Source organism: Rhipicephalus microplus, chromosome 3, assembly GCF_043290135.1.
Source record: "Rhipicephalus microplus isolate Deutch F79 chromosome 3, USDA_Rmic, whole genome shotgun sequence".
Classification (NCBI taxonomy): Eukaryota; Metazoa; Arthropoda; class Arachnida; order Ixodida; family Ixodidae; genus Rhipicephalus; species Rhipicephalus microplus.
Window position 1 is genome coordinate 199,823,795 of NC_134702.1, and position 17,810 is coordinate 199,841,604.

The 17,810-nt window shown below is 45.6% G+C and overlaps 1 protein-coding gene across 1 annotated transcript in view; it reads left to right on the top strand.

Annotated features, from left to right (window-relative positions):
• The first annotated feature begins 6,254 nt into the window (after positions 1-6,254).
• LOC119159896 (uncharacterized) overlaps positions 6,255-17,810 on the top strand; it is a 150,341-nt gene continuing 138,785 nt past the window's right edge. The window contains exon 1 of the mRNA XM_075890662.1: positions 6,255-6,334. The gene's annotated coding sequence lies outside the window, so the exon portion shown is untranslated. The remainder of the gene's footprint in view (positions 6,335-17,810) is intronic.

Sequence of the window (17,810 nt, forward strand, 5' to 3'; positions counted from 1 at the left end):
AACTGAAAGAGAATCCGTCATTATGACTGCGTTGTTTTGATTTGATGGACGTTTTCGAAGAGCTAAAATAATCGCCAAGAGCTCCGCTTCAAAAACTGGAGTAAAATCAGGCAGTCTCACTGAAAAGGACCAGTCAAGCAAATCAGAGGCAATGCCTACACCTGCCTTTTGATTATTTACGGAAGCATCTGTGGCTATTATATTTTTAGTTTCTGCATGCTCTAAGTTATCTAATAATATGTTATTTAAAAATTTGAGGGATTGTAATTTGGCGTTTCGGGGGAATATTTCATCATACTCAATAATAACTTGACAATTCGAGTCATTAGTCTCAATTACATTTCTAATGTTCACATTTATACTTTATAGATTTTTTTGTACAAACATTATCTGAGGTGTGTGAAACCGTGGCCAATGAGCAAGAAAAAAGGCGTCTGGGTTTGCGATAAAAGCATATTGAGATCTTCTTGCCGGTAAGCTATAAAATTTTAAAAATGCTTGTACGGTCAAAATTCGAAATCGACAAAGTAGTGTAGGCAGGCGCGCTTCCTGGTACAGTACGTTGATAGCCACAAATCTAAGGAGTCCAAGACACATTCGCAGTGCTTCTCGCTCCAAGACAACTAGAGGTTTCGTTTTATAAGCAGGGTCACCCGAGAATAATATGCAGCCGAATTCCATGATGGGGCGCATATAAATCTTGTACAACGTTATCAAGGTGTGCCTCCGTAACCCACATTTCTGGTTACTTAGCTTGTGTAGTAAGCCTGAAGCCCGCTGCGCTTTGGTAGTTATATACTCTATGTGTGGACTCCAGTTAAGTTTGTCATTATAATTGATTCCCAAATATTTTATAGAGTCTACTTGCTGGATGAGTTCCTGTTGATATAGAATTGAAATTGAAATTGGTTCTGCAAGCGGAAACGCTATGAGCGCGCTTTTGTTGACATCCAACGATAACGAAATCGACTGCAACCAAATTTCTAATATGTTAATATATCTTTGTAATTTAAGTTGTAGTGAGTAAATACCACAGTCAGCAGCAAAGAGTGCGATGTAATCGGCATAAATGTAGACAGTAACTTTTTGATCTGTTGGAATTGTGCTTATTAAAGCATTAAATAATATTGGAGATAAGACTGCTCCTTGGGGAACTCCGCGCGTTTGTTTAAATCTAGATGAGGAACATCCATCCTTGACGCAGTAGAATTCTCTTAATATTAAGAATTCTGCCACCCACTCTATAAAATATTGTGGGAAGTTCACTCTCTCTAGCGTATTTAACAATATAAAGTGCTCCACACTGTCATACGCCTTAACTATGTCAAGCGTTACTAAAGCAGCGTATTGCCTTCTTTTACGCGCGAGCTGTATTCGGCTCTCTAAATCAGCATGGGCACACCAAATTGAGAAATCACTACGAAAGCTGATTTAGTTCGGTTTTATTACTAAATTGTCTGCTATCCATATACTTACTCGGCTATGTAGGACCCTCTCTACTAGTTTGACCATGTTGGATGTTAGAGAGATTGGTCTGATATTATCGACTGTTAATCCTACACCCGGATTTTTTAGTATAGGAATCACCTTTGCTATCCTCCAATCCTGCGGCACCCATGAGTTTTTTAAGGAGTAGTTAATAACATTGGCGACGTCTCGAGGCGATAAATTGAACAGAAATTTAATCATGGGTACTGTGATTCCATCTGGGCCAGGAGATGCACAGGGTAAATGTTTAATCACGTTGGATACTTCAGTCTGTGTCACTTCTTCAAAGTCAGACTTTGTCGTAGACTTGTGCCAGTTGTTGGGCACTGCTGAAGTGAATCTGCTTTCCAGACCTTTACCGATTGCCTCTAATGTAGTGGTCATTTCTTGTGCCGACAGATTATCACAAGCTATATTAACTGGTGATGGCAAGATTTTCCGAGCTCTCATATATCGGAACAGTGCTTTCATATGTTTAGGCTCCGACAGGTATTCATAATGTCTTCATTCATAATCTTGTTTAGCTTGAACTACCGTTCTTTTAAAGCCCGCAGCAATGAATTTATAATCGGCCCAGTTTTGGGGCGATCGATTATGTAAGAGCTGCTTCCAAGCTGCCTGACGTCGTCGGTGCTCTCTTGTACATTCATCATTCCACCAACGGCTATATAGTCTTTTTGTGGATTCAACAGTGAATTCGGCTCTTTTGTAGGATCTTTTAATGACTGCGTTTATTTTCAGTGCTTTTTTATCATTGCTCTCTTCCGAGTGAAAAGCCAGTGCTGACTTCAGGTCATTCCCAAATTTAGTGCAATTTACAAATACTCTTACATTTGAACAAAATGGAATTATCGGACAAGAAATTTCAAAACTTATCGGTAAGTGGTCACTGTTGGTGCCACAGTCCAGCGCTTTCTAAGAAAAAGTAGTAATGGCTGAACTGACAAAACTTAAATCTAAGGCCGACCTGGAGTGATTACGAATAAATGTGGGGGTTCTGACGTTGAGGCACGTCAGGTCATTAGCCATTGTCCACTCCCACAAGCGTTTCCCACTAAGATCAGTTCTAAAACCCCAATCCGTGTGGTGAGAATTAAAGTCTCCAACTAAAACTTTGTCTTTGCACCACGATTTCGCAGCTAGATCCAAATTTCGCGTGTCTTGAACTCCATCCGGAAAATACATATTAACTGAAGTGAAAAGAGTGCAGTTGGGCAGTGTAATGTCTACTGCCAAAATTTCGCATTCTGGCGACATATGTTTGTATGAGCATTTGACTTTCATACTAATTCTATTATTAATAAAAAGAGCTAGACCCCCACCTCTCGATGAACGGTCTAATCGAAAAGATTGGAAGTTATTTAAATGGAACAAATTATGTACAAATAGCCATGTCTCTTGTAATGCTATTATATCAGGAGCGAATTTAGAAGTCAAGTATACCAAATCCGTAGATGCAGAATGGATTGATCGGCAATTCCAATGGAGAATCTTAAACGACCCTATGGTTTCGAAAGAACTGCTTCCGCTATAGCTTTCTATAGAATGCTTTCTTTCAAGAAATACCTCTTTGAAAGGCTGTTATTTTCTTTCAGATACATTTCGCTCTTTGTTTGTTTCGGGGAGTTAGTTTTCCTTGACACAGGGGATCTTGATCTCTTCAGGGACCTAGGGTCCAAATCCATGTCATCGGAATCTATTGTATATGCAGCTTTGTCCTCACTTACACTCTGTATATCTACTGCAGAGCGTGCTGTAGACGGAGAATACGATGGTGCGGTTTCAAATTCCTCATTTTGGCTGTGGACGCCTATTGCAGAGGCTTCTGCGGGCGGATGATACTATGGTGCAGTTTCAGATTCACCGTCAGCTATTGGTCGTGAACTCTCAACTTGTTGGGATACTAGGCCTTACTCTCCCGTTGTACCAAATATGCGAGTCATCTGGTTAGCCAAAATTTGAGATAGAGAATCGCAAAGGTTAGAAGTCAGTAATTCCATGGCTTTTTCTAGAGCCTTTTCTATGGCCTCCGCTATATTCAGAGAAATCGACCCATTTATTTCCGAGAGATGTCGTGCTGCAACACTGGCATACCCCTGAGTTCTAGTCTGTATTTTCGCTAGGGCTTCTCGTCGAGAACAGCGCCTACGCCCTATAATTTCAAGAATTTGCATATTTGCATTTCTCGAGCCTTTGCTGAACAATCAGGATTATCTGCACAGTGTTGTTCGTTGCAGAGACAAAATTTCTCTTCTTTAGCTTTGCAGTAATTTGTTTCGTGGTTATCACCACACACTCGGCATCTGAGTTCTCACCTGCATCCTTTAATAGTGTGATCGTATCGCCAGCACTTCGTACACTAGAGTGATCGCGGTGATAGCGGTTCCACTCTGTATATTAGTGGCCATGCCTTGATTTCACTTGGGAGATTCGCTCCAGCAAAGGTTACAATTACCGACTCAGTCGGCGTCTTCTGCTTCTCTACTAGTCGTGCACAACTATAAACGGAAATAGCACCAGTCACGGCAAACATCTCTAATACCTCAGACGGGGTCAAGTTGACATCGACACCGCGAACAATACCTTTCACACATGCCAGATGCGGGAGAATAGAGGCGCTCACCGGATTGGTCGCAAAACTCGAGCACTTCAATAGGTCTTGGACACAGAACTGATCAAATGAAAAACATGGAATACCACCTCTGCCGCACTGGCGGACCTCTGTGATGCTGTGAAAGTGAGACGTCGCAGCTCTAAGCTCCGCCTGGATCACTTTCGGATTCTTCATCCGAATGAAGCCGTCATTACTAGGGACGAGGGCCACAGGAACTGCGGGAATGCCGTTGGGTAAAAACTGATCCACTGGTACTTTTCTGTGGCGGAAGTGAAGCAGACCAGAGGCAAGCCCCTGGTCCAGGTGAAGAAAACTGCATCTAAGTGAACTTTCTAGCGCTAAAAGCGCTTACTTAGCTGTAAAAGCACTGTTCTATTCTGCCTCTTCTTTCTCTGAAACGTGCTATATTCATTGTTCTCGTTCCCTTCAGTTTCGCTCCCAGAAAACGCGGGTGGATTTGTGTGGCATGGCATGCAATAATTCTGATCGACGATAGGACGAGCACAGGCTGACAGAAATGAGAAAGGGGTAAAAAAGAAAGAAAATGGTTTTGACGAAAAAAGTCACAGCTTGGCTACAAAAACGAAGTAATGAATGCGATAGTAACAAATTGAAATGCCACGCGAAGAATGGCAAGCAGATCTAAACGTGCTCAAAGTTCATGGTGTAAGATTCAAAAACTTTAGGTGGGGACACTCGCGAGACGCGATCAACCAGATAAAGTAACAACAACGCGCGTCCGTCGGACCTCTGCCGGCAGCGTGCCTATCGGCGAGTATACGCAACTTGAAGACAGAAAGAGGCGTTGCTATAACAACCGGTACATCGCGGGAAATGTGAATTAAGTTGCACATGAGTGTTGTTCGTACCAAAGGGTGGAAACTTATTACTGTTTCCTGCGATCATGACGGAGGCTTGAGTCGCGTGAAAAGCATGATTTATATGCCTCTCTACGGAACGCATGGCCATATTTGAAGTGGTTCTCGAACGTACTCCAAACTTGATACTGCTTGGGGCGTAACAGATACATAACTAACACGTATTCAAAAACCTCGTATCATGCGGTTTCATATTTTGATGCCTTTCTTCGTACCGGCAAGCTGTACCTGCGAAGCTCGCCAAAGGTGTTTGAGGCTTTTGATGACGAGTAAAGAAGAACTTGAATAAGACCACGTGACTGTGTAAAAGGGGAGCAACCATTTAGATACCTTGACCAATTTGTTGGCATGCATTAGATAGATGCCATCCGGTGTTGCACCGTATTCGATAACTAAACGGCAAAATGATGACTGTGTGATTACCTGCTGGAAGACAAGTTTACGGGGAAACCTGCGCGTATCTTCTCACTGATTTCACCAATCCTTCTTACCATGCTCGGAAAGAAGATTACAGTATCTTTTTCGCATTGAACAATCAGCGGACCTTTTTAGAAATGCAGCGCCTCCAGAATACCATTCACCAATTTTCTTGCGCAGAACATCAAATAAACGTTTCGTTCATTCTCTATAGTCTTTCGATGACATTTTCAGCGTAACATGCTGATACGGGGCGAATTTTTTTAACTGTCGTTCTCACCTTGAATGTTGCGGTGAAGCCCACCTATAACTCGATAGCGGAGTTGTCGGTGTGTCGTGGCATATTCTGTAAAGTGGTTTAAATGTTGATGAATGCGTTCACAACCTGACCTTTTGTGCCAACTTGGCCACCGATTTCTCACCCGTGTGCTTTGTGCATAGCAGTTCTGCTGGTCAAACACCTTCATATAGTGGAATGGTTCCTGAAGTTTTTTGAATAAAGTGTGTGGTGAATAGTGAATATCGGAAAACTAACTGATTGTGAAATGCCGAGCTTTACGATTGTCACTGGTTTACCAATATGCCAAGTTCTGTCACGCCTAGCTAAACGCGCCCACCTTTCAAGGGGAAGTAGCAGCAAACGCTGATCGATTCCCAATGATGTCCTACTGAAACAAAAAAAAACAGCCCTGCTGTTTTCGCGGCTAGGAGTGGTAAATAAAAGGGCCAGGTAGTTGCCCTGTACTGATATTTGCCTACTGATATTCGCTTTCGCAAATGTTGCACTAAGATGTCACTTGCAGTTATTAACTTTGGGGAACAGTATAAGTGGAAGCATTCAGCAGGGAACTTCTATCATTATGAACGCCCATACTCGTGGTATGCCAGTCAACTGATAACTTGTTGTTGGGACATTGAACCTCTATCCCCGGACAAGGTTAGTCTACGCCTACGCAATAATATTTTTACTTCGTAATCCTGACATCCAAGCGACCACTAGCATGGCGGGGCTTATTGCACCGTACAAGTGACAGCTGGTACGACAAGACGTATCAATTAGAACATACTTAGGTGGCGTGCACCACTGTTTCATGTGCAACTGCAACTTGCAGCAAAAGCTACGCTGTCGTTTCTTTTTGTGTTCAGGTAATGATCTGTGACTTAGGCTTAAAGTCAGGGTGCCCAGGGGACCCCAGTGCTCTTTCCAACTTTGAAAGAGAGGCTTAACGCCTTCTCCATCCCCTAAACCATCGACTGCAGCTCTGAGGTGATATTTTGACAAACACGGATAGAGAATACAAGTCTTATTCGGAGGCCCATCAGGTGACGGAAGGATTGAGATCAGAACGCAATTTTCGGCGACTAAGAACTTTTCTTTCCGAAAACTCTATACGGACCATACGGCCATGAATGGTTGGTTGTGTATGTCCCCTCACCTGAACCGGAGGTGTATATATGTGTCACCACAATTATAAAGCTCCCCCCCAACAAAGAAAGAACTTAAGCCCTGCATGCGACATCAAAACTTTAGCTACAACTGGAAGAAGTGCGCGATTGCTCAAGGCAATGCTTGCCCCCCGAGACTTTGACAACTCTACACCATCTGTCGTGGCTGGCTGAAGAAAGACCACTCAGTCACAGTCAGTATCAGCCGCCTAAGTCGGCATCCACAGCTGTATATGCCGGATTCCAGTCTGGCCGAGGCCCACAACTGCGAGGGCGACCACCAGACCCACTTGCAGATCCACCAGACAACTCGCAGCGTGGCGGGCATTGGCGGCACCTTTGCAGCCACCAGTCTTGGTCCAGTTTAGACTTTGCTGTCACATTTGGTGCCCGCTCTGGCGGTAGACATTGACCGTGGCGTAGTGGCTGCTGGTCTCGGCCACACTGGCTGAGACCAGCAGCCACTACATGGTAGTTACATGTGTAACTACTTATGCGTCCTGCTAAATGGCCATCGAGAGTTACATGTGCAACTGCCGATGGCCACTTATTAGGACGCATAAGTAGTCGGACGCGTATACGCAGCTTCCAAGAAGTGCATTCGCTTCGGGTCGATGCTCTATCACCAAGCGAGCAAGCCGTAATGTATGGCGCTGCCGAAACAGGGGGGGGGGGGGTGTTGGCTGACTCGTGGTGGTCGGTCCCGGCCACAGGCCACCTCCAAGCTCGGCAGTGCTTGACCCCATGGAAGGGCCACATCTGGCCATAAATTACATGCCCATGCATTCTACTGCCAACTATGAGGCGAGACCGCAACTGTTCAATCTCTTACACGTGGCCTTACTGCGCAGCCCTAAAACAATGGACGCCGCTGTTTCGGCAGCGCCATACATTACGGCTTGCTTGCGTGGTAATAGAGCATCGACACGAAGCGAATGCACTTCTTGGACATGTAACTGTCGATGGCCACTTATCAGGATGCATAAGTAGTCGGACGCGTCTCCGCAGATTCCAAGAAGTGCATTCGATTCATGTCGATGCTCTATCAACACGGGAGCAAGCCGTAATGTATGGCGCTGCCGAAACAGAGGCGTCAATTGTTTTAGGGCTGCGCAGTAAGGCCACGTGGAAGAGATTTAACATTTGTGGTCTCGCCTCCTAGTTGGCCGTAAAATGCATGGGCATGTCATTTATGACCAGATGTGGCCCTTCCATGGGGTCAAGCACTGTCGAGCTTGGAGGTTGCCTGTGGCCGGGACCGACCACCGCGAGTCAGCCAACCCCACCCACCAGAAAAACTGTCAACAGCTCCGCGTGCGTGCAGTCATGGCTATAATGCTATTTGGACAGCCTTATTGAAAGTACTAAAATAATTGCGAGGTCATTCGCATGTGAGGAACAGTACAAAATATCATAAGTGAAAGGCCTTTCGTGACATACTTTGTCGTATATATCAAATTATGCTTCAACTATTGCCGGATGATACCGTGATATATATGACAAAGTTTAATTAGAGTGGCGCCACACATTGGCGTTGAGGAATACATTTATTGAACAAGTGCTTTTACTGCGCATGCATTGATTCAAATTCATGCAAATAAAAACAACACGTAACACCTTTCTTTCGCAGCATGTGTGGAATGTAGAATGGTGAATAAAAAAACAAGTTGCTGTTTTAGGGTGCTCACATATAAAGAAAAATTGCTACGTATATGAGGCATTGCATTGTGATGTGTACAATCGTCAAGACACAGAAAAACATTGCCATGTTGCAAAACGACACATTGAGTTGCGGAAACGTAACAACACATTCACTGTTCATTGATTGTTGAATGATATATTTCTTAAAAGTAGTGTTTGCACTCTCTCTTTGCACTTTGCTCTGTTGGTTTTGTCGGTGAAGTGATGTATTCGTATTTTAACGTAGTGATCGGCAATCCGCTTTGTAAGCTTGTACATTTGGTTATCTAGAGGGCAACAATCAAGCAGGTGATGCTCACTTTTGCAAATCATGACCTTTTGAGAGCCATAGTTTATTAATAAGATCAGTGGTGTACACCTTTTGTCCAATTCTCTTACATCAGTGTGTCACCTGCAGTACCCGGATATTTTTCTAGGCAGCCTCACTAATGTATACTACACCCTGAGATGGTGCCACCAGTCCAGGGACCACAATTTTTCGCTTGAGTAAGTGCTGTAAGTTCTCTTGACTTCAGCGCAGCCACGCACTCTTCGCAAGTCTGCCACTTTGTGCGCCACAAATCCTGCAAGACGTGACACAGGCTTTGTGTAACGTCTACACGATATGTTGTCACGTTTGACCTTGAAGTTCGTCTCAGTAGACGCCATTGCACGTGAGCCAGTCTGCGAGAAGGCTTTCTCCCCGATATCGGCGCCCGGACGGAAGCAAAAAGCACGTGGCTGTCCTGTAGTGGTTCCAGGTAGTTCTCTGTGGTCGGGTCTCAATGAAAGCTTCGCGAGGCAACCCTTCGTTTGAATGGGCTCGAACAGCGTGGGACGGCGCCACTGTGGCTGTTCTCATGAAGTAAACCTATCGACTCGGATATTTTCGTGTACGCGAGGCCATCGCAAAAAACTAGGCGTAGGCTGGTTGCGTCATTGTGTGGTGCACTCGTGATAATCATTGGCCATTCTCACACACGTTCTTCTTCTCACGAGTGGCCAAATTCCTGCATCCTTTCTGGTGGGTGGACCACTGAGACATCACGTTACCTGATTCGGGGCAACAGGGATCACAGCATTCTTTGGACTGCCGTGTCAAGAATCAACGGGCTATAAAAGCCGAAGCATTTTGTAAAGAGGAGCTGAATCCTGGGCTGAATTTCCGTTGTACATAATGCTGAATCTTCTGAAGCTCTGTGCAGTTCCCCTCTTTCAACCATCATGTAAATAAACCTTCGTTCTATCTCTCTTACTTACGCGTCCCCTCACTGGCGAAGATCAGCTACACGGACGATGGCGGGGAGCCAGATACCCTAAAAAATTGTCGTACGCACCAACGGTCTCGAACACTTAACAACTGCCTGGCAGCGGCGCGATGAAGCTCACGATATGGTGCTGTGTTGTGGTGAGTACTTGGTTTTTGCCTTGATATTCCAGGCGTCAATTTTTGAGTGTGCGCTGATTAGTAGCCGGGTTGTGTGTAAATTAGGGAGATCACCTATTTTTGAGTACTGAGTGAGTCGGAGGGATCCCCTACACTTGTGTGGGATGCAAGACTAAAGTAAAACAGCAATCATGGAGGTGAAGACACTGCGAAAATATGGTTTTTGCATATTTGTGAAGACCTAGGTGTAAAGGTAGGGGAAGGAATGGGTAGGTCACAAATTTTAGAGCTAATTTTGCAAAACGCCAGTGAGGAGGATACTTCATACGCGTTAAAGGTTTTCAAAGCGTTGGAGGAAGGTAAAAAGAAAAAGAAAGAGAAAAGAAGAAAGAAAAAAACTAGAGGAAGAAATTGTACTACTGGAACGTCAAGTTGAAGCAATGAGGCGGAAGTTTCAGCCATCCGCAAGTGCCCCGCCGCGGTGGTCTAGTGGCTAAGGTACTCGACTGCTGACGCGCAGGTCGCGGGTTTGAATCCCGGCTGTGGTGACTGCATTTCCGATAGAGGCGGAAATGTTGTAGGCCCGTGTGCTGAGATTTGGGTGCACGTTGAAGAACCTTAGGTGGTCGAAATTTCCGGAGCCCTCCACTACGGCGTCTCTCATAATCATGTGGTGGTTTTGGGACGTCAAACCCCACAAATCAATCAAATCAATCCATGCGCAAGTGTAGCGCAGGAGAAGGGTGACGAACAAAAGAGTGTACAGTCCAGAGCCGTCGAGAAGGCTAGCACGTGCGAAAACTGCAGCAGGTTCGAAGACGAAGTGACTGTAGCCGTGCACATGCCAACCATATAGCAGCAAAAGCGCGACGGCATGAAAAGCAGCTTTCGCTTTCTCTAAAGCGGTGGCGTGAGTGGTGTGAAAAATTTGGATCTGGCGTGGGAAACGGAGCCCCTTGGTGTACGTTTCGGTCGATGGAACGCGGTTACAAGCAACCTGACACTGCAGCGAGCGTTAGGTTATCGATGCAAAGTGGGCCACAAAAATTTGCAGAGCAGGCTGCAAGATTATTTTACCCGAAGTATGAAAGCGCATCTTCTATAGCCTACCCGAAATCGACGAGCTTGAGCCAAGTGCCAAATCCGATATATCCAGCGCTTTCGGCATAGCCGAACTAATGGGAGCAATTGAAACTTCTCACCAAGGATAAACACCTGGTCCCGACGGTATTCCACACCAAGTTTTCAAGAACATGGAAGGTGAAGCTCGCGATGCAGTTCTAGGGGCTGGTAATAAAGTATGGGAAACTGCGGACCTCTCAACAAACTGCAAACACTCAGTTGTCCCAATTCCATAACCCAGAAAGTCTCCAAATAGCCTGAAATCATTACGCCCAATTTCATTGACTGCTCAGTCTGCAAGCTTGCTGAAAAAATGCTGGCCACACGTGTTTCCTGGAGGTTTGAACGACAAAATAAGTACAATCCGGCTCAAATCAGGTTCTGTTCTCCTCTGGGGACTGAAGACGGTCTTTATATCTTGTCGGTTGACATTCTGCAAGTTTCTCTAGACAGCCACGTAGTACGCACTGTAATAGCAATGAACGTAACGAAACCTTACACCAACATAAACCATGACGTACGTAACTTTGTCCAACCTCATCGAGCTCATATTTCACACTTCGGGTAGTAAGATGTATTTACTCTTTTCTTCACAACCGCACATTTGTGATAAGAGTAGACGGAAAGCCAGAACGTTTCTCCATGTTCAACAGAGGTGTCCCGCAAGGATCCGCTTGGCTCCTCTCCTGTTCAACATTGCTCTAATACCTCTAGCATGGCAACTACATTGAGTTCCAGACGTGAAATTTGCAATATATGCTGATGATGTGACTTTATGGTCTATGCCTAAAGAAGCCTCAAGACAAGCACAAATGCTTCAGAAAGCCCTTGCTGTTTTTCAGAGCTACACTCGGAACACAGGATTCGACATGTCCGCCCGAAAATCAAGCTATGTTCAGGTATCTAACAAGCAGGACGCAGAAAACTCAAGCAGTGCCCCTTTATATTTACACTAGGTCTAGTGACCATTCCTAAGGCTGCGGAGGTCCACATGCTAGGTCTTGATATTCACTAGTCCGGCAGTGGAGTGCACTTGCTTCGAAAAGTCAAAGTTCCACAAAACACTTCATCTGATTCGCCACGTTGCATCGAAAGCACCTGGAGCTCGTACACATGTAGGCCGACAGCTTGTTCGCACAGTTCTGCAGCAAAGAATTGCATACCAAGCGCTATTTCAACGGTTAACTTTGGCCCAGTTGACACAGTTCGAGGTATTACCCGTGATGCTATGCGCTCAATAACAGCGTTACCTCGCATCACTCCCATGCCACCTTTACAGGAGCACGCCCAGCTTAACACAGTTGCAGAGCTGATTTCGCAAACAGAAAAAACTCGTGAAATCAAAAGGCAACTTGTGCCGGTTGTTGCTGCGTTGCATGCTCACTTTCAAAGTGTCTCTCGCATTGACAACCAGCCCGAGTCTATCTATGCCTCCCTGAGAATTCACCGTCACATCTGATAAAACATCACTGTTACCGCGCTACGGTATGTCATCTACAATTTACGAACGCTGCATCATGGAGGCCTTATGCGCTAATACCTGCAAACTATATATAGAAGCTGCCATCCCAAAAGATGGCAGAAGAACATCATTCCTGGGTGCTAGGAATACTTTTTTCAGTGGCCAAGAGGGTTATTTATCAACAAAAGCCACTCCTCTGGTGATGGAACTTCAAGCCATCTACGACGCAATCCTGGTTGCTACCTCTAGGCTGCCCACAATTAAGCAGATTGACGTATACACTGATTTCTTAGGAGCTATCAAGGAGCTCAAGAAAGTGCACAAGGCGATGGAGATCTGCGAGGTGATCCATAAGCTGAACTATAATATGACTATTAGCGTAAAAATACATTGGATTCAAGGCCATGCTGCGAACCCACACAACAAGACTGCTGACCAGCAGGTGCACTGCCCTCCAGACGTAGACCTTCCAGTCATTACCCTTCCAACTCAGCCCATAAACTTACTCCATACCCATAAAAACGTTTTCCGGCAGTATACACGTGCTCTCATTCCACCGTGTGTCTGCTCTTACCTCCCTCACCTTGCTAGGGCGAAGGAAGTTGTGCTTAGGAGGCTTCGCGCAGGGGTAGTCCTTACTCCGGCCGTTATATCGTCATGAAACTGGTCACATTTACGAGTTGGTGGTACGTGTTCGTATTGTCCCACTCCTGCGATTAAAGCAGATACATACCACCTATTATGGACATGTAAAGGGTTGCAGCCAGAACGCTCCCGTCACCTCGCTCAACCCGGCCTTCACTACAGCAACACAGTCAGTTACAACAACTGGATACATGAAAACAGATTCTACAAGACACTATACTTCACTTCATACACAACACTGACCTAACAGCACACATTTAACAAAAATATTATGCCTTAAAGGCAACTCTTGTCGCAAAAAAAACGCGGCACGTGGTGCTGGGCCAGTTTAATGCTACCGAAGCAGCTAGGACAGCTGTAGACAAGCTCGTACAAACCTCAACTGTGGTTGTCGCTACGGTGGATTCTGCAAACAAGGTCAAAGTAGTCGAGAACACCGGAGAGTTTTCAGGAGAAGCAGCGAATGCGGAGAGTACGGAAAACAGTGTGCTTGTGGTCAGCTTCCAGCATTGTGAGCTGGATTGCTCAAAGGAAAACAGCGAGACTGTTCCTAAGCGCGTCAAGCTGTCCGCCACTCAAGACTGTGAAAAGAAAGATGATTTGGTCAAAAATAGTTTAGACTGCGCGGGTGAGACAGCTTACGAAATCATTGAGGGTATTGACGACCTTCATATGCTAGCCGGAAGCTCAGAAAGGAGTCGTTAGGAGTGGCGCAGACGCAAGAGACGTCTGAGAGCCATGAGTGAGACAAGTAGCACTACGCGTGTTGAGAAAGGTTCGCAACCTATCTGCGCAGCTTAGAGTTGAGCGCCGGCGTCCAAGCTCATTTGTATGCGTCTGAACTGCCGAACAAAAGAAAAGGGAACGGTGGGTCCTACGCAAATGAAATCAAATTGGATGCGCCAGTTTAGTTGGGTGCGTGAGTACAGTGTTACCACAGATGAAACGGCTCGACATGGCAACAGAGCTAAAAAATTGAAGCGCCTAAGTGGTACAGCAGGCTGTGTAGAAGCGCCCTTTAGTTGGAATTCCACCAATGACACAACCCAAGGTGAATTTCCTGGCAGTGCAGGAACAGTCGGCCGCAAATGTCACCGTAAAGAAGAAGGAAAATAGGGGGGAAAGAACGGTAGGAAGGTTAACCAGCCTATAGACAGCCGCATCTACCCTGCGCATGGGAGAGGGATGGGGGAGATGAGAGATAGTGAGCAGAGAGGGAAGAGAGAAACACAGCACATTCGGCAGCACACGCGCGCACAATCAGTCATAGTCACCGTAAAAAAGTGAAGCATACACCCGCGACAAAGCAAAGGGGTGACAAAGGTGGCAAGCAGCCGAACGAAAGAATGGTAGCTCATCGGCCCGTTCAACGAAGAGGCTTTTGTGGCGTGAAGTAGGGCTCCAACGGCGAAAGGGTAGGCCACAGCGCGCATTTCGTGACGGAATGCAAGCCGGATATTTACAGCTTTGCGGGGACGGAAGTGTCGAAGGGGTCCTAGAAGAAAGGCACAGCAGGTAAACACCACACGGGAGAGAGCCCAAAGAGGGCTTGGGCACTCTTTCCCCCGCATCCCTCGTGTCCCCTTGGTGAACCTGACAGAGCCAGGCTGCAATTGCGAATGAGGCATGACAGCGCGGTTGAGCTGGTAGCACATACAAGTTGTGGTCTCGAGCATTTCGCGACCGCCACGTGTACGATTGAAGAGTGAGGAACAGCTTATGTTGGAGAGTGGGAGATAGTAATTTTCTTGAAAGCATGTTTGTTTGCTTATTTTAGGTTTTAAAATAATATTCCTATGTAATCTCCACTGATACTTTCTCAAGATACAGTTTTTCGCTTCTCTATTTATTAAAGCATTGTGAGATTTTTTAGTTAAGCTGTTAATCGCTATGCGGAAGCAGTGACCCGCATCAGTCAACCGACTGCATAAAATTAAGTTTTTTTTAGATGAAAGCACGTAAGTCATAATTGAAGATCTAGTTAGCCCACTAGTTTTGAAAGCGTGGTATCGTTGTCCAGTGCAGCCGACGCTTGAGAGCTTCGTGCCCTTTTGGTGGTGCGCAAAGGTTAAGAGAGTAAATGAGCATTTTAGATTAGACTAAATGAGCATTTTAGAAACCTTTGTAGTTGGTTGTGTTGCATGAAGTTTGTCATGAAGTTAGCGGACGTGAATTTTAACTTAGTAGCGCGAATGGTAGGAGAAAGCTAGTTTTGAAAGAGTGTGTTTATGGTTATCTGGCGCCAAATTGTATTTTTCTTTGTGTGCTTTTTCCGCACAGCACATTGATCCATCCTTAGTAAGCATCTCTACCTCCATGATTGTTGTAACTTTGGCGTCACAAAATTGTGTCAAAATTTCAGCGGACGGGTTTTTCATTTGCCTGTGTTAGTTGAGAAGCCTGGAAGTTTTAAGCGAGTCCAGTGCACTTGACTGCAGCATGGTATTGTGTTGTGTGGTTTGGTTCACTGTTGTCAATCATTGTGGGGTGCTTTGGGAGTTGGTTGCGATTTCGCAGCTGGAGGTTCTAAGCCAGGTCATCGACCTCGTCACCAGCCATTCTCTTCGTGCCCAGAGGTTGGGAACGCTGACTAGCGAAGATTTTCCAGGCGGTGAAGAAGCTGTTACATTTGTCCCGGCAGTTCGTCTCAGCCTACGTCATTGTGCGTGAGCCGGTGTGCGAGAAGGCTTTCTCCCGGATATCAGCGCCCGGATGGAAGCGAAAAGCACGTCGCTGTTCATTAGGGGTTCCAGGTAGTTCACTGTGGTCGGGTCTCAACGAAAGCTTTGCCAGACAACCCTTTTGTTGAACGGGCTTGAACAGCGTGGGACGGCACCCCTGTGGCTGTTCCCATGACTCGGCTATTATCATGTACGCGAGGCCATCGCAAAACTCCAACTGTTCAGAAGCGTGGGAAGGCGTTGAAATAGCCGTTCTCAGAGATCGTGCGATTGGACAGCCACGTTAGAGAGAGTTTTGGAAGCCTGTAGCCAAAAGCAGCCATGAACCGGTGCTGTGTCAGCGACCATCTCCCTGGATTAGCTCAACTTTCCCTCCCAAGACTGTGCCTCCTCGCCCTGCGGTGCCTTCAAGGCGTGGGCGGGGCACGTCATTGTGTGGAGCACGTGTGATGACCATTGGGCATTCTCACCCACGTTCTTCTTCTCACGAGTGGCCCAATTCCTGCACCCTTTCTGGTGGGTGGACCACTGAGACATCACGTCACCTGATTAGGGGCAACAGTGGTCTCCGCCTTCTTCAGACTTTAGTCTAAAGTATAAACGGGCTATAAAAGCCGAAGCATTTTGTAAAGAGAAGCTGATTCATGGGCTGAATCTCTGTTGTATATAATGCTAAATCTTCTGAATTTCTGTACTGTTTCAATCTTTCAACCAACATGTAAATCAATCTTCTTTCTATCTCTCTTACTTACACGTCCCCTCACTGACGAATATCGGCTATGCGGACGACGGCGGGGAACCAGATACCCTAAAAAGAAACCCCGCCGTACCTACCATAGACCTCGAACCCTTACCAAGGTATACTCATGGTCATCATGAAACGGCTCAGGGACTTAACGCCTTCTATGATGGATGACTGTGGTTAATCTGACTTCACAGAAAGAACTATACACAGACAGCGCTGTTACAATATACCCCGCACAGTTCCCAGAGTTGAATGATTTGACTTCTGTTTGTATGAGAAGACGCTTGTATGCCTATGTGAACTAACAGGCAGCTGGATTGCTGTTGAAGACCCTTTTACCTCTTATGCAACCCCAAAAAGTTTCCAAGTGGTCCTGTTACATCTTGTGTGTCAACAAGTACTTCATTTTGCCTTTCACTACAAGACGTTCAAAGGCGTTTGTAGGGCTGCAAATGCTAATGACCAGGCCGACAAATACCGTTTTCTTCAGGCTCTCAATTACAAGGCACCCATTTTCGTCAGTTAGCTTAGTGATTTAATTGTCGACGTCCTGCCGGAAAGCCTTCCGTGAGGCGCTATTACTTCTTAGTGCAGCTTTAAGAGATTTGGCAAAAAGGTTTTTGCATTAAGCAAGTCAAACAACCTGTGAAAAATGCGTGTAAACTTTGCTCTGGCACGTGCACTTTCGAATTGTGGTAATCACAATGTGAATTCACAGAAGTCTTGGGTGTCTGCCACTGAGGAACAGAGTGTTTCCACAGTAAGCCTTGCTTTCAAGTTTTGTTTTATTCATTCAACATGGATTTTGTTAGCTTATTTTCAAGGCATACGACCTTTTCTAGCTGCATGACTTCTAGTTCTTTTATGTAGTACCGCTAGATGAGACACCTTTAATCATCAACAAGGTGGTCAAGCAATCTGAGACAGTTAAGAACTAACTTGAGCATGTGACTAGGATCTGAAATGATCGACACGCTACTATACCAGTGCATAGAGAAGTCATAACTGGTCGCGAAAAAGGCGACCAGTGGCAGAGATCAGCACCAAGACAGTGGGTCATTGTGAAGTTGAAAGCAACCCCCTCCAAAGTCAGCGACACTGCATCCACTACTGCATATGTTACCCTTGCAATGCACTCTTTGGTTAAATTTTCTCTTGCACAGCCCCGGTAAAAAATTTATCAAAGCTATTTAAGCGGTACTTTAAGCCTCATCTTGAGTGCTACAAGCATGAGCACACAGGCAT